At 39.8% G+C, this 18,155-nt stretch overlaps 1 long non-coding RNA gene across 1 annotated transcript; it reads left to right on the top strand.

The window, feature by feature from the left end:
• The first annotated feature begins 4,247 nt into the window (after positions 1-4,247).
• On the top strand, positions 4,248-16,771 carry LOC147364339 (uncharacterized). The gene is made up of 3 exons (XR_015134388.1): positions 4,248-4,624; positions 7,779-7,899; positions 16,072-16,771. It is a non-coding gene; the product is annotated as an uncharacterized LOC147364339 (long non-coding RNA).
• Positions 16,772-18,155: the final 1,384 nt, after the last annotated feature.

The following is an 18,155-nucleotide window of genomic DNA, read 5'->3' as shown; positions in this document are numbered from 1 at the left end:
AGGAGGAAAGGTAGGAAGAAAAAGTAGAACAAGATTGTGTAGGATCTGAAAGACACTGTTGTGAGTTTGATTTTATTCTAATTGCAGTGGGAAGCCGTTGAAGGATTGGAAGCACAGAAGATCTGATATGGTCTTGCTCTGTAGACCTTGATTTTTTGCTAAAGGTGAATAAAATTCAATTAGAAGTTGAATGAAGAAGAAAATCAACATCTCTTCTTCCCTGCAACCATCATTAGCACCTTCAGGGTGAAAAATATAGAAATTTTCTTTTTTGGGTGTGCCTTTTGTCTCACATCACATTTCCTCAGGTTTCTCTTGTAACCACAACAGGATTTGAGGTAAAGTATGTTTCAAATAGACTTTGTGTTTTTTTCAGTCACTTGGAGATTCTCTTGGCTATTCTATTGTTTATTCATACCTGCTTCTATTGCAGCTACTGTGGCCCTGGTGCTAGCTTTAAGTTTGCAAATTTCCTTTCCATACCTGTGAATAAAGTCATGGAGATGGAATTCACTCATCAAAAGTATTTAATTATATTAACTGTATTATTGGACCAATCTAAGTCCAAATGTACTGAATACGACAGACGTGATCCTTGCTCTTACAGATCTTACAGTCTAATGATGAAGACAAAGAACAAGTAATTACAAATATGATGGATATAACCAAAAAGAAGTGCTGCAATATGTACAATACAAGAAGCTGACCTAGAACTGATCACTGAGCATATCAAGAAGACCAGTCATATTGGAGTAGAGGCCCATTGTATAATAAAGAATTTGGCTACACTTTGGTCTCTAGGAGGTAAACTCCAAATTCTTGAGATTTCCTGAGTAATTAGTGTATTTGCTACTCCTAGTAGAACCCAGAAGTATGCCTGAGTTTATGCTCATGAGGGAACTCAGAATGGGGTTATCTACTCTGGAAGAACCAACCATGTAATTAGAGCATTAGGGCTTGACTCAGGTGATATCAACATGATCTGCAAGGAAGGGAAGGATGCTGGAGATTCAGTTCAATCTTGTGAATGAATCTTCAATCAATGATTCAATCAATTGTGCCTATGCAATGAGACCCCAGTAAAAACTATGGACATCTGCGACTCAGGTGAGTGATACATACTGGTATGCTGGGAGGGTGATGGGTCCTGAGGGGAATGGAAACTTTGCTTCAGGACCCACCCAGATCTGGCTCTATATCTCTCATCATTTGCCTGATCCTGATTTATATCTTGTTCATATAACCACAACCATAAATACAGTTCTTTTGTGAGTTCTATGGGTCCTTCTTAAATTCTTAAACCTGAGGTTATAGTGAAAACCCCTGAATTTGTAGTCAGTTGGTCAGAAATGCAAGTGGCCTGAGAACTTCAGAGCTTGTGGCTGGAGTCTGAAGTGAGAGGAGTCCTGTGGAGGACTGTGCTCTTGACAGTGAAATTTGACCTAACCTGGGATAGTTAGTGTCAGAATTGCATTGCAAGGTGAACAATGGGAAGTCCAGTTGCACTGACAAAATTGGGTCAGATTATGGATGATTTAGAAATCAGGCATATGACTTGGAAAGGGAATGTTGTATAATATAATAAAATAATGAAAGCTTAAATTTAGTGTTTGCCACATGTCAGAGACACTTCTAGGTATTTTTTTAGGTATCTTTTCCTTATCTGTCTCCTCCTATCCTATCATAGGAAGCATTAGTAATTGTTTTAGAGATAAGTACTAACAAAATAGAACAAAACCATAAAAATAATAATAAACATTGGATTTTTTACTAGTCTGAGATTTGCCATTCAAGTGCTGATGATCTTGGAAAGACCATAACTTTCATGACCTCATTAGCCCTTCTAGCCCTAAAATTTTATGATTCCATATGGTTAAAAGAAAGTGAAAGTGAAGTTGTTCAGTCGTGTCCAACTCTTTGAGAACCCATGGAGTGTAGCCTACCAGGCTTCTCTGTCCATGAGGTTTTCCAGGCCAGAATACTGAAGTGGGTTGCCTTTTCCTTCTCCAGAGGATCTTCCCAACCCAGGGATTGAACCCAGGTCTCCCACATTGCAGGCAGATGCTTTACCTTCTGAGCCACCAGGGGGGCCCTCCATATGGTTAAAGTGCATTCTAACAAGTCATAGGTTATTAAAGTCATCTCTAAGAGCACATTGAACTTTGGCCATCCATTTGTTTCTATTCAATAGATATTGACTGAACATCTGCCGTGTGGAGTACACTAGGCTCTGATTTGGAGATACAGGGATAAGTGAGTTGGTATGGTTCTTTTCCTTTCAGAGCTAACAGTCATTCCCTCAATACCCATAGTCTTGGGTAAATTCCCTTTTTATTTCAAATGAGTTTCCATTTAAATAGTCAACCCAAAAGAAAAGGGGGATAGATCACAAAAAAGGTAGCCGATTACATGGAGGTGGGGAAGACTGGGAATGTCTCGCCTCACTATTAGGAGACTGGAAGATTGAATGGAGATGGAACACTAAGGACAGACTGTGGGCATGTGAGAGCTACATGATTTCCAGCTTTCTGTCATGATCTTGAGGAGCAACCCCAACAGTAGTGTGGGATGGATTACCCCCTCTATATATTTACTCTCATTTTACTATATAAGGAGCACCACTCCATTTTCACAACCTTGAAGAAGAAACCTTCAGATTCTCAGTAGAGAAGTCAACCAGAGGAAGAAATGAGACTGGCTGGCTGGGTTGACATTAAACATGCATAAAGACTAGACCCATGTTTCAGAGCTTGGTAGATATCCAGAACCATTTGGGAGTACTCTGTGAACATACAGATCAGAATTTAAATCAGAATTTCCAGAAGGAGAGATTCAGAAATAGGCCTTCCAAGGTCATTCTGATGCTCTGCTGCATTTGAGAAGCACTGGTTTACCTGACTGGCAAACAAAGAGGTGCATAAAGATTCCAAGAGAGCTGTCAGCAACAACGATCACTTTACTTTGCCCTCAGAACATAACTCTTCACAAAGGGTCAGTTTAGTTTCTAAAGCAAATGCAGTATGGACACTGCTTTTCCCTCCTTCCATCTGTGGATTCTCATTCTCAGTTTCTTTTGTTGGCATCTGAAATCTTGGGAGTTAAAGAGATGTACTTTGCATTTATTTGGGGCAGGGGGATCATTTCTGCCTTGTACAGTGGACATAGATGGGGTACTTTTGGTGAAAATCTCAAGGATGGGGTGGAAAGTAGATTTTAACCATCAAAATCATTTGAACTAACCAAATCAACAATAAATCACAAACTCCAGATTTCTGTTTAAAGGGGAGGAGACCAAGGCACTGGATGTGCAAATTAGCCAGGCCATGACTTGCTGGCTCTGGTTCATTTTGTAAACAAAAGCAGGCCTGAATTCAATCAAACATTACTTGTTAAAGTAAACTAGCAAAAAGCTGGTGAAAATTAAAGTAGGAACAGAAGATGGTTTCAATAATTTCATTCTTCAGCTTTTAGCTTAAAAAAAAAAAAAACCTACCCACCATTCCATTCTATGGGGCATGTTCTTCCTTTCAAGATATTTTTGTGAAAATTAAAGAGTGGTTTAGTCATGCACACATTGAAAAATGCTACCTGTAGTATTGGGTAAATTGCCATGAGAATAAAATTCTGAATACCATCACTTGTAGTTTTGACAAGACTGCTGTAGGCTTTTAGAGACTTTTTAAATGAGAGAAATAGGACCCAATAGGTTGGCTAGCTGAGAGACTAAATTGTTTGATAAATACCATGTGTCTGGTATGTTATACTTGTTTGAAGTGACACTGAGAGATTAGTTGTTTCTGGACATTTTTTTGGTTAGGTCTTTAATCTGTTCAGAGCTGTTGAGTTTCCCCTCAAAACTGAACAAAGCCTGAGGGGTTTCACTCTATGGAGCCGGAAACAAGTGGACCATTGCTTTTGCCTGAGGTGAAGCTTTCCTTGGAGGTGACAGGTCTGAACATTCTCAAAGAGGGACAGTGGGAGTATCACCAGTAGTCCGAGATGAAGGGAAGTGCTAATTATTAAGCCTTAGCTTAAAAGTTTCTCAGTAGGAATTTTCTACTTTGCATGTAGAACTGTCATTTTGGGGGTTGTGTGGGGGCAGATATTCAGAAGGTCATTTCTAAGAGTTTTGGGACTAGGTGTAGCTGCCCAGCTGTCCACCTAGGCCAAAAGCAATCCTGAGTCATTGCTTGAAATTGCCTCCACCTGTGAGCTTGGGTTATGTTCCAGCAACTGAAAGAGGTGTTGATTCATTTCAGGCCTAGTTTGTCTATGATGAAGTTCAACCCACCACAGAGGGACTCAGGGGAACTCCACTGTGGGCTCCAGGTCTGTGATTTATGTTTTGCCTGTGCTTTTCTCTGCACTGTTGAGAGGGAGGTAGACATCAGATGTGTCTAGCTCAAAAGATAATGCACAGGACAGAACAAAGGTGGGCAAGAAGATCTTGTAGGTGCAAACCAAACGCTGATGATGAAACAACCAGCAAAGTGAAGCAACTACAACAGCAACAGCAATCCTCTGGAATCAGGTCCAAAAGGCAGACCTTGGCAGTGGTATCCCTGGAGAACACACATCAGCATCTAACCCTGGTGCGGAAGAATGTGGGCTTCTTCCTACTCAGGTACATCAGCAGATCGTAGAAAGTTCAGCTTGGGGTGGATGTAGATAAGCACCCTCCCTGTTCTACCCACCAGAGCTCTTATAACTAGAAAATGATTCATTTAATGCTTAATAATTTTTTGGATATAAAATAATAACCAATTAATCTTTAAATGCTCTTGTTGTGGGTCCTCTTAGAGACAGTACACAGGTTGAAATGACCTCTTGCAATTCCATCTTATTCTATGGTCTCAGGATGATTGTGGCAATGACATCAGAGGGTGGAAACCATTTTCTCCTGACACTTTAAATATCAGCTGTGGGAGGAGCTTTTTCTACTTCAGAGTTGTGGCTTTGCTCTGGGAGTTGATGGTTCTATTTTGAGAAATACTAAATTGTTGTCTTCCATCCTGGTACCCATCAATGGCATTGGCTCAGCAACCAGTTACAAAAGTAATTGGGCTTGCAAAAGGTCCTTGGAGGGAAATGTCCTGGCTCATATTTGAATAGTTCAAGGACACAAGAACAGCTTCCTAGCACCCTGACCTTGATGCCTACCTTCCTGGGGTGATCAGGGATGATGTTTGCACTGTCTTATATCTCCACTTTTACTCCTTTGTGTTTATTCCATTGCCGAAAGACTCAGAACATCACTTTTTCTAGCACACATTGTTTGTCTGAAAATACACCTGGAGAGCTGCCCAATTTGGAAATGACTTAAATTACAAAAAAAGCACAGCTGTCTTTAACAGCTCTAGGAGTTCATGCAATGAGCCTACAATTTATTGAGCAGGATTAGATGCTTATTGCCTATGACACTTTAAATACCATTACATTGAAGTTTATACAAGAAAGTCCAAGTTTAAAACTGGAATCTTAGCAATAACAGCTGGGCCATTTGTTTATGTGATAGGCAGGAAAGAATGACTTCTGTAATCTTTGTATTTGGCTTCAAGATTCTGCTTAGAAAAAAAAAGATGGGGAGGGGGGAGAAAGAAGCTAATTTCAGATTGTCAAGCTGAGCTGAACACTGCTGGCTAATTTGTCCCTCATGTTAAGACCTCTGCCAAGGTTCCTCTTGTATCCTCTGGTTCTCTCACACCTGACAAACCAGTGCTGGAAATGCTGTAGCCCACCTCTCTGACAGCAAGGGGTATGTCGCTAGCTAGCTTGCAGCTCTCTCCCCCAGGCGGCTCACATTCCGCATTTTGTTTCTAGCATGAAAGACTTTGTTTTAAATCATAATAGCAACCAGGCTGTAATCACATTAGAGCGCACATGGAGAACTTGCAAAAAGTCATGTGTTTTGGATTTGACATTCTGATTTATGGTTGTGTGCTCCAGTTACACAGCTGCAATCTCATTTTCCGACAAAGATGTTTTCTATTTTTCTATTACTTTGCTTCACCCTGTCTTTATGTTGGGGAAAATGAAAGCCACCAGGTGAAGTCATAACATAAGTACAAATGTTTTCATGTTTGGGTTGGAGAGCGTAATAAATGGTGTATACCGGCATTTCAAACACAGCTTGTTATTTTTGAATAAAAGTGTAAAGGGAATTGCTTACTTAAGGTAATCGCAAATTAAAGAGGTACATGGAAATTTGTTTGTAAAACCCAGAATTGTCCTACAAACTTTCTATCTCCATCATCTGATATCAATTTCCGAGGCGGGGAATGGATGGCAGTGTTCCATTTTAGATATTTAGGTAAATTGAGCCCCCTCTACTTAGGATGCTTATTTCACAAAATTCTAATAAGTTCGGGCTTGGGAACTCATAAAGATAATCCCTGCCAACCTGTACATTGTGCAAATAAGGAAAGTGAAACCCAGCAATGTGGTGACTTGTCCAAGGTCACACAGCTGGTTAGTGACAGAGTTTAGACTAGAACTCAAATTTCTTTCACACCAGTCCAGTGTGTTTCTCACCACTCCATTTAAAAACAAGTTAAATAGCACTTTTATGGTAAACCAACCACCATCACAAATAATATTCCAAATAAATCTTCTGTTAACACATGAAAGAGAAAATTCCTCTAACTCTTTTGTTTTTTCTTCAAGTTTAAACATGTTGTTGTTAAGTGTGGTAAAAATTCAGACCCATACCTGGTTCAATACACATGGTGCAGTATTCTATATTTTAGTCTCATATTTGGGGTACATTATTGTCAACAAATGTAACAATCTTGAACTCAAATGTGTTAAGAATTAACACATTTCAGTTATTCATATTTGAAGAATTTCAAATATAGTTATATTTTTGGCAATTCAACAAAGTCTTGATAAAAGGATGAAAAGCATTTATATAAAACATTTTTAAATGCATAGTATGAAGGTACTGCTGCTGCTGCTAAGTCGCTTCAGTCGTGTCCGACTCTGTGCGACCCCATAGACGGCAGCCCACCAGGCTCCTCCCGTCCCTGGGATTCTCCAGGCATGGGTACAAATGGTCTGACTGACATGGAAATCTCTGTAAAGAAGGGAAAGTACATTAGAGCTCTACTGTTTAGATCATCTTGGTGCCCATTTTCCTCTCACATAGATTCAGTCTTTGCTTTTTTGAAAGACTTTGGATTCTGGTTATCAAGTTACCATAGGTCTCCTATAGAGAAGAAAATCTATATACATAGCAATTAAATATGATATTTTGTAGTAGGATTTTCTGAATTACAGATTAGGATTCATTTTTTCCCCCTTTATTCAGGGAGTAGAAACAGAATAAGGGATCAAGTGTTTTATTTACTATCTTTAGCTGAATGCACACGAGCAGATTGCTATGTCAGAGTTTAGATTCTCTTACCTGTATGGGAATAATACTTAGCAAGTGTAGTAGATATATTTTTGGTGTTGATACTTCCTCTTACCCAGCCTCTACTCTTCCCTCTTCCTGACAACAGCACCAAGATTTTCCTTTTAGTGAAGTTACTCCTGCTTCAGTCTCATCCATGAGGCACGCATCATGTCATCTTATGTGGAGCTCAAATGGTGAACCGTTCCCTTAAGCCAGTCACCTTAGCTCACCTGCTCCTCTGTGATGGTGATGGCATATGAGTGGACACATGACAAGGTGGACCAAAAAGACTGAATTGAATCCAAGGGCTCCTGAGGACCTTGCCATTCAATGGGCTGTGGTGAGAATGGGAGGCCTGGAACTAAGCAGCTTTTTTTTTTTTTAGTCTCAAAAGAAGAACCTGGACCTTCTAGAGCTGCTAACATTGAGGAAAGCAGGATGGGGGATAGAGAAAAACAAATTTCATGTTACATGGATTGAGCTGCCAGATCAAGTTTCTGCTGAAGGTAGCCATACCTGGATTTCTAGTTATATGGGTTTTTTCTTTTTTAATCCTATTTTAAGGTTTTCTGGCACTTGTAAATGGAAGGCTCCCAAAGTCCTAAGTGATATACCAGGGAAGTAGGAAGAGTGAAGGTTCAATCTGAGCCTAGATATTAAGATGGTCTTTTAGGAAGATGTAACTTTGCAGAATTTAATCTATTTCGTAGCAAGAATTGCACTTATATATGTAGTCAGTACAGTGACCAGAGTGGGTGCATATGTGAATGAAGAGTTGCTTCAGTCGTATCTGACTCTTTCTGACCCTACGGATCTTCCGGGCTCCTCTGTCCATAGCATTCTCCAGGCAGGAATACTGGAGTGGGTTTCTGTGCCCTCCTCCAGAGCATCTTCCCAACTCAGGGATGGAACCTGCCTCTCAGTTCCTGCATTGGCAGGCAGGTTCTTTACCAGTAGTGCCACCTGGGAAGCCCCAGAGTGGGTGCACCTATAAATTGTAGCTGTTGTGATAATGATGATGATGATGATGATGGTGATTAGGATTGCTAGAGTTCAGGTTAGAAAAATTATGTGGCAAATGCAGAGGGAAGATGCTGGGAAGTGTATCTTTGGCTGACATGATTAAAAAAAACATGATCATTGTTACTTAAAAATTTTTACTTTACCACAATGTGTAAAGACAGACTTTAAAATTTGCTTAAATTTCCCCATTTAGTATTAAAAAGAAGGTCTGCTATTAAATAATTCTCAACCTCTCACTGTTTCTTTCATTGGTCTTTAGTAAGTGGTGCCAACAAAGGTCTGTCTAGTCAAAGCTTTGGATTTTCCAGTGGTCATGTATGGATGTGAGAGTTGGACTATAAAGAAAGCTGAGCACCGAAGAACTGATTCTTTTGACTGTGGTGTTGGAGAAGACTTTTGAGAATCCCTTGGACTGCAAGGAGATCCAACCAGTCCATCCTAAAGGAGATCAGTCCTGAATATTCATTGGAAGGACTGATGCTAAAGCTGAAATTCCAATACTTTGGCCACCTGATGCGAAGAACTTACTCGTTTGAAAAGACCCTGATGCTGGGAAAGATTGAAGGCGGGAGGAAAATGGGGTGACAGAGGATGAGATGGTTGGATGGCATCACCAACTCAATGGATATGAGTTTGAGTAAGCTCCAGGAGCTGGTGATGGACAGGGAGGCCTGGCGTGCTGAAGTCCATGGGTTTGCAAAGTGTCGGACACGACCGAGCAACTGAACTGAACTGAACTGAAAGCAGTGAGTTCCCCTTCACTCCACCCTCCATAATTTTATGATAAACTTATGGCTGGCTCAAGATCCACATTGTTCCAAGATGACAATACCCTGGAATACAAGCAGCTTTCCTTACACCCAATTCAAAGTATTATTTCATTTGTCCATGAATTTTTCAGGGAGCATCAGTGTATGGTCACTGAAGGTAGGGACACTAGAAATGCTGCATTAATCACACTATTAGTGCAGGAGAAACAATTTCCATTTCCTACAGGTAATCTGCCAACTATAAAACTTGTCAACCAAAACATGTATAAAGTTTGTATTAACAAACTCTTATAAACAGTAAAACAGTTTTTCAGAAAATTATAACTACCTATGTACATAAAATTTGTGGGTCCTTGAATGGCACTGAGTTTTTTTTTTCTACTTTTATTTTCTTTGAGTATATTTTATCCATGACCTATAGGATAGCTAAAACAGGGTGTACATTTTTATGTTAGAGCTAAATGTATGTTCATATACTCTGATTTATATCATTCTTACCACCATCATCAGAGGTAGCTTGTTGTTGTTCAGTCACTCAGCTGTGTATGACTCTTTGCAACCCCATGGACTGCAGCAAGCCAGGCTTCCCTGTCCTTCACTATCTCCTGGAGTTTGCTCAAACTCAAGTTCATTGAGTCAATGATGCCATCCAACTATCTCATCCTCTGTTGTCCCCGCCTCCTCCTGCCCTCAATCTTTCCCAGCATCAGGGTCTTTTCCAGTGAGTTGGCTCTTCACATCAGGTGACCAAAGTATTAAAGCTTTAGCTTCAGTGTCAGTCCTTTCAATGAATATTCAGGTTTGATTTCCTTTAGGATTGACTGGTTTGATCTCCTTGCAAGTATCCAAGGTACTCTCAAGCATCTTCTCTAGCACCACAATTCAAAAGCATCAGTTCTCAGATGTAGGTGTGCATGTGTGTGTGTGCTTAGTTGCTCAGTGTTGTCTGACTCTCTACGACCCCATCAACTATAGCCTGCCAGACTCCTCTGTTCCTGGGATTCTCCAGGCAAGAATACTAGAGTGGGTTGCCATTTCCTTCTCCAGGGGATCTTCCCAACCTAGGGACTGAACCCAGGTCTCCTGCATTGCAGGCAGATTCTTTACCATCTGAGCCACCAGGGAAGCCCCAGTGGCTGATGTAGATGTAGGTAATGTTTACTAAATGACCCGGAGTGTTACATAACTTACCTGATCATGGTGATGAGATGATGAAACCACTTCAGGTGCACATTTACTGATATGACATGCTGAGCAGAGGGTTCTTATCAAGAAGATAATGAAGCTTAAGATTTAGGACCTTACACGTACATATAAATATAAGAAACTGAGAGGGACCCTAGCAATTTTTACTTGTAATTTTTTATTTGCTTTTCCAAAGAGGGCTTCCCTAGATTGTATAAGTAAGTTTGGGCCTCATGAAAAATAGGGAATATCTCAACTCCAAGTTTCTTTCTACAGGTAGGAGGAAAGGGGGAGGAAAATTCATTTTAGCTTGAACCCACAGTCACAGTGACTTGCCCAGGAATAGGACATTTAAAATACTCCCCCTTTGGGGTGCAGAGAACACAGCTTCAGGAGCAGCACTTTCAGTTTGTGTTAGCAAGAGAGCAAATTGCAAGGTTGTGCATCCATTTTTGGCTAGTATGCAAAGCCATCGGCTAGGCAGGGTTGTGTGGTGAATCTTATGCCTTAGTTTGACTGGGGCATCGACTAGGGTTTGCACATAGCTGGGAAAGCATTACTTCTCCATGTGAGAAATGTGAGGGTGTTTCTGGTTGAGATTCACATTTGCATCTGCAGACTAGGTAAAGAACAGTGCCCTCACCAGTGCTGGTGGCCATCATCTAATCCACTGAGGACCTGAATGGAACTAAAGGGTATCAGTTCAGTTCAGTTCAGTCACTCAGTCGTGCCCAACTCTTTGTGACCCCATGGACTGCAGCACGCTTCCCTGTCCATCACCAACTGCCGGAGCTTGCTCAAACTCATGTCCATCAAGTCGGTGATGCCTTCCAACCACCTCATCCTCTATCATCCCCTTTTCCTCCTGACTTCAATCTTTTCCAGCATCAGGATCTTCCCAATGAGTCAGTTCTTCACATCAGGTGGCCAAAGTATTGGAGCTTCAACTTCAGCATCAGTCCTTCCAATGAGTATTCACACCTGATTTCCTTTAGGATTGACTGGTTTGATTTCCTTGCAGCCCAAGGAACTCTCAGGAGTCTTCTCCAACACCATAGTTCAAAAGCATTAATTCTTTGGCACTCAGCTTTCTTTGGAGTCCAACTCTCACATCCATACATGACTACTGGAAAAACCATACCTTTGATTGGATGAACCTTGTTGGCAAAGTACTGTCTCTGCTTTTTAACATGCTGTCTAGGTTGGTGATAGCTTTTCTTCCAAGGAGCAAGTGGTATAGGATAAGAGAATTTTCTCTGCACTCGAGCTGGGACATCTGTCTTCTCCTGCCCATAGACATCGGTGCTCCTGGTTCCTGGGCCTTCAAATTCAGACTGGGACGTTCATTATTGGTTCCTCTGGTTCCCAGGTCTTTGGGTTTGGACTTAATCTATACTCCCAGCCTTCCTGAACCTCCAACTTGCAGACAACAGGTCATGGGGCTTCTCAACATTCATAACAAAGTGAGCCAATTCCTCATAATAAATCTCTTTTTATATATCTATATCTAGGCCCTTAGTTTGTTTCTCTGAAGAACTCTAACTAATACATACAGAGCTGTAGAGAGTAAGGACTTCTGTGATTTGTCATCAGTCCTGGGATAGGAAAATGATAACACAGGGTGAGTATAAGCATGCAGGCGGGAGGGCATGGAGAGGAAGACCCATGGAAACAGGAAGAAAGTGAGTGTAACCAGACCAAACAGAGATCTCTGCTTTCAACAGGCTACTTAAGTGTCTGTGTCAAGCTTTTGTTAAAGGAAATTGGCAATTAGCATTAGAATGTGCACATCCTTTGGAAACTGCAGTTTTAAGCTAATTACATGGTATCTGTATAGTAAGATAACCATAATACTGTTCTCTACTATACCAAGTATGTCATAGAATGTATTTATCATTTTACAGCCAAAGTCCTTTAGGTAAAACATTTCCATAATGGTATTCACATATGAATACAAGTTCACTTAACATATACTCAGACAATACAAATAAAGGAAAAGTCCATTGTCTCCCTTCCCCCTAAATCCACTGAGCTAATTTCATTCATCTCCTTAGGAGGGGTAACTCATGTCATCAGTTTGTGTAATGGTCTTCCACACCTTTTAATACATAGGTTTACATCTGAACTGCAGTTCAGTATAGATACTACTTTGTTAAATTTTTAGTATCAACTTATATCCTACAATATAGGTGCTACAACTTTCACTTTGAACTCAATAATGTATCGTAAAGATCTTTCTGTGTCAGTACATGTCTGTATCTTTTATAATTAACTGCTGCATAATATCCTATAGTGTGACCATACCAACATTTATTTACATATCCCCTAAGAAGTAGATCTATAGCTATTACAGTCAAAGCTACAGTGAATATTGGTGTGCATTCTTCTGTGTATTCCTGTGTGGATGTCTCTAGGGAAGATTACAAAACAGAAGAAATACTGGCTCAGTGAGACCTTATATCTTAATAGAAGCTATCAGTTTGTTCTCCAGAACTGTTGTGCTAATCTACATATCCACCATAGACGAGGGTGCTCAGTTCACCCATCTCCTTAATAATATACGATATTATCAATTCTTTTAATATTCTGCTAATTTGATGAGTATAAAAGGTTTTCTTTTTTGTTTGTTTGTTTTTAAAAACAAAATTTATTATATATAATATTTTTTTAAAATTCTTTTTATTTTTAAACTTTACATAATTGTATTAGTTTTGCCAAATATCAAAATGAATCTGCCACAGGTATACACGTGCTCCCCATCCTGAACCCTCCTCCCTCCTCCCTCCCCACACCATCCCTCTGGGTCGTCCCAGCACACCAGCCCCAAGCATCCAGTATCGTGCATCGAACCTGGACTGGCATCTCGTTTCATACATGATATTTTACATGTTTCAATGCCATTCTCCCAAATCTTCCCACCCTCTCCCTCTCCCACAGAGTCCATAAGACTGTTCTATACATCAGTGTCTCTTTTGCTGTCTCGTACACAGGGTTACTGTTACCATCTTTCTAAATTCCATATATATGCGTTAGTATACTGTATTGGTGTTTTTCCTTCTGGCTTACTTCACTCTGTATAATAGGCTCCAGTTTCATCCACCTCATTAGAACTGATTCAAATGTATTCTTTTTAATGGCTGAGTAATACTCCATTGTGTATATGTACCACAGCTTTCTTATCCATTCATCTGCTGATGGGCATCTAGGTTGCTTCCATGTCCTGGCTATTATAAACAGTGCTGTGATGAACAATTGGGGTACACGTGTCTCTTTCCCTTCTGGTTTCCTCAGTGTGTATGCCCAGCAGTGGGATTGCTGGATCATAAGGCAGTTCTATTTCCAGTTTTTTTAAGGAATCTCCACGCTGTTCTCCATAGTGGCTGTACTAATTTGCATTCCCACCAACAGTGTAAGAGGGTTCCCTTTTCTCTACACCCTCTCCAGCATTTATTATTTGTAGACTTTTGGATCGCAGCCATTCTGACTGGTGTGAAATGGTACCTCATAGTGGTTTTGATTTGCATTTCTCTGATAATGAGTGATGTTGAGCATCTTTTCATGTGTTTGTTAGCCATCTGTATGTCTTCTTTGGAGAAATGTCTATTTAGTTCTTTGGCCCATTTTTTGATTGGGTCATTTATTTTTCTGGAGTTGAGCTGTAGGAGCTGCTTGTAGATTTTTGAGATTAGTTGTTTGTCAGTTGCTTCATTTGCTATTATTTTCTCCCATTCTGAAGGCTGTCTTTTCACCTTGCTAACAGTTTCCTTTGATTGCAGAAGCTTCTTATTATTGGATTATTTAATTTCCCAGTAAATATTCGGCCTCTTTTTAAGTTCTGCATTAAAAAACAATCCTAAGTATTTCTTTTTTTGTATTTAGATACTTGTAGTTACAGCCTGTCTATTATGGGTGAAATTCTGGAGCCCACAGTTGCAAAAAGAAGATAGGCAGCCCTTTCAAATACAGACATAGTAATGTATAATTTTGCCTCGCTGGGCTGTGTATTATTACATGTACACAGAGATGATCTCAATATTGCAAGAGAAGATGGGAGAAGTGCTTAATTAACTTTAAATACATCTAATAGACATAATTAAACTAAGTTTAATTTTACAAACATTTATTTAGCAATTATTAAATTAACAGCCCTCTGCTAGGACTAAAAAGATAAAGAGGTATGATACTTGGCTCCAAGTATTTCACAGTTTAGTAATGAACACTGATAGGCTAAAAAATCAATGTAATGTGAACAATATTTCAGTAAGGATCAGATGACATATAAATTGGTTCTGCAGAAATTTCAAGGAAAGAATCCTAACTAGGATATCAGAGCAGGCTTTACGACTTGTGTCTGGGCAAGGCCTTGAAAACATACAGATTTCATCTGGCAAAGGGAAAGGAGGACAGTCAAGGCTGAGAGAACCGGGGAAGAACATACAAGCTGGACTATGCATTATCCTCTGTGGCCCAATGTGAGTGTGTGTGTGTGAGTGTGTGTGTGTGTGTGCACCCACATGCGTATGAGGTGTACACAGTAAGAATGGAAGTTGGGAGTTAGTATGGGAACTAATTCAGGAAGATCAGTTGGGCCTGGGATAGATATTATTGTGCAGTACAGTGTTTCTCCAAAAAAGATTACCAACATCTGTGAACCAGTTAGCTTACTCATTTAAAATGCACATCCCTAGCCTTACCCAACTAGATTAAAGTATCTGAGATATGGGGCCTAGGGATCTTAGTTTTGAAAAATATCCCCCAAAGGTTTGAGCTTTTCACTTTTTTAAAATATGCATTAAATCTGAAAATCACTCAGACAAGGGTGATCCTTTGAACACTTTGATCTTCTTTTGGGAGTGGGGTCTAAGAAAATCATCAAGTAGGGAACATCCAACAGTTGTTTGAGAAAAAAGAAAGAGAAGTAACCCTGAAACAAACCCTACTGTTTGGGGGCTTGGGACATATTGTCTTTAGGATTGCTCTAATATCAGGATGCATGATGGCCAGAGCAGCCCAGGTTAAAAGCAGAGATGCATTTAGGACCATTTAAAACCAATATTAGCCTTAATATTCTTTGAAAAAGGCATAATTAGGGATGTAAAAGTCAGATTACCTCTGATCAGTGAGGAACAGAGTGAAGGGAAAATCAATTAGAAGCTACTTGTAAGACATTCACACTTTTAAGAACATTGCTTTGATGACTTTGAAGGGGCTGGAATGAGGGAGAAAGGCAGCAGAACCAGTTCCTACTTCAAAGACCTATTATAGTGTTTACCTTTTTAGGGCAATACTCTTAAGTGTTTTGAAGAGTAAAAGCTCTTTTAATTTCAATATGACTTATTTGGCTATTTGCAGGTAAATTTTGGCAGACCAGACGAGTGACTCTTTACTCTGAGTTAACTAACATTTTTGAAATTGTTTGAATTTGCCTGTATTTATATTTTATTTGCATAATTTCATAGATTTTGTGCATTTTCAAATATAATAAAGATTCTAGTCCTTGCTCCCAAGAGATGTTTGGCAATAGGATCTTTATTCCCTGTTTGGAAATGAGCAAAAAGGTAAGTGGTTTCCATCATTCAATACTAGAAACTAGGTTTCACAATTCCAAGTGCAGATTCTTCTCTCTAAATGCTTGAAGACAATTAAAATGTGATGGGGATGCACTGTGGCACTAAGGACATTGTTCTCTGTTCCCTACAGATACAGGCACTTGAAGAAAAACTGCAATCTGAGAAATGAAGGAGAACCATGTGCAGAGGATTTTGAGAGATGTGGCTATAAGGAGGTGGATAATAGGAAGAGGCGAACCATTGGACAACCTTAAGATTCTTCCTGCAGATAGGTGTTAGAGTTGGAGTTTTGGCTGCTCAAACTGAAGCAGAAAATCCTCCACCAAAATTTCCTTCAATAGGGGAATCATCTTGTGTAGAAGATATTAGAGTAATGATAGGAAGGAAGGACTGAATGAGAATGGGGAATGAGCTCGGGGAAGTTTTAAGGGGAGAGAATATTCTTACACTAGGCCACAGTGCAATAAAAAGAACCAAGAGTTTAACAGCATACATGGTGTACCTACCAAGTACTGGGCACAGTGTTATTTACATACTTGGGAACGAGAAGAACAGATAGGATCCTGTCGATATAAACTTACAATAGTTGTCTCATTGAAGATGCTGCCAGAGTTTCCATTAGCAAGCAGCTTTAAACAGCTTTCTAAAATAAGAAAGGGATATGGGATGTAAGAAGCATGGTGGCAGTCACTGGAAATGGCAAACATGGCTAGAGCAATATATGAGGTTCATGCTGGTGTCAATTTCAGCACTCAAGCCCTAGAAGCCTAGTATTTTTTTTTTTGCCTTTAGCACCTTGATATTAAAAATATTCTTGACTCTTCCTTTAATCCTTTCTCTGAGTATTCATATAGACATCACTTAGGGCTATGAGCTCATAAATGAAATAGGATCCATGCCTTGATGAAACTGCATGGGAGGTATCCAAGAAAAATCTGCTCTAGGAAATGATTTGGTAATTCAACATGCTGGCACTCTTTCTTCTGAACCAGCTTGTGCCAGCTTTGGTGTCAGGGGCCACTGTGGAAAGGGCTGGCTTTCAACTGAGTTACAACATGGAGTCATATTAATCTTCCCTGGTCATTAAAGGTCCAGCAGCCTTTTCTACCCATTTAGAGACTTCACTTTAATCATTTAGCCAAAATCCAATTTAGGTAATCCAACCCAGAATTCTCCAGTAATTTCACTTGGATAAGCCATAGCATTTTTTTCTTATCTCTGCCCCCCAAAACTGGCATCATGTTATGTACTACTAAACATGTTTCACCACCAAGCTGGCTGAGGCAGCAGGAAGCACAGTAATTGTGTTTTGCACTTACCAACACCTTCTAGAAGCCAAGTTTATAAACCACTTGCCTATTTGACAAGAATGAAAAAGGAGGATCTTTCATTGCATCCTTCTTTTAAATTTTTTTTCTATTTTTTAATTTATCTGACTGCACAGGGTCTTGGTTGCAGCATGGGATCTCTTAATTGCAGCACCCTGAATCTTCAATGTTCATTATGGCAAGTGGAATCTTTAGCTGGACTCTAGGATCTAGTTACCTAAGAACTAGGGATTGAACCTGGGCCCCTGCATTGGGAGCTTGGAGTCTTAGCCACTGGATCACCAGGGAAATCCCCATTCCACCCTTCTTTATGTCCCATCTTTGAATTGTATTTGTCCTAAAGAATTCCACAGATAATGAGTGGGTTTATATTAAAGGCAGTTCATAACAACATCTTAATTTCTTTTAGTTAAAACTGTTTTAAAATTTGGTCTTTCTGTTGCTAGATGAGGAAAATTAAGGCCAGACCATATTTAGATCAGTTATTGTTTGCTTTTTAGAGATATCTGTCTTGAAAACAAGTCTTGAAAATTAATATTAATTTCAAAAGCACTCTTCGTGAAGTAAACACATTGACTTGTTTGTTTTCTTTTTAATACAATTAAATCCATATCTATGATCAGTATCCTTAGTCCCTGGCACCATCCTGGGCCTTGTTGAGGACAGGCTGAAGAAGTTCGAGGTGCTATGCTTGCCCCTAAAGGATCTACACTCTCACTGGGGAGGCTAAACACACATAAAATGGTGACGCAGCAGACAGAATATGCTAAAACGCTGTGCGTAGATGTGCTGGAGGAGTCACACTGCCTGATTTCAATCTTCATCTACCACTTACTAGTTGTATGATTCTAGGCAAGTCATTTACCTCTCCATGCCCCATTTTCCC

Source organism: Bos grunniens, chromosome 10 (genome assembly GCF_055505025.1).
Source record: "Bos grunniens cultivar Pamir isolate PY7600 chromosome 10, Bosgru_T2T1.0, whole genome shotgun sequence".
NCBI lineage: Eukaryota > Metazoa > Chordata > Mammalia > Artiodactyla > Bovidae > Bos > Bos grunniens.
This window is presented reverse-complemented; position numbering and strand designations above follow the sequence as displayed.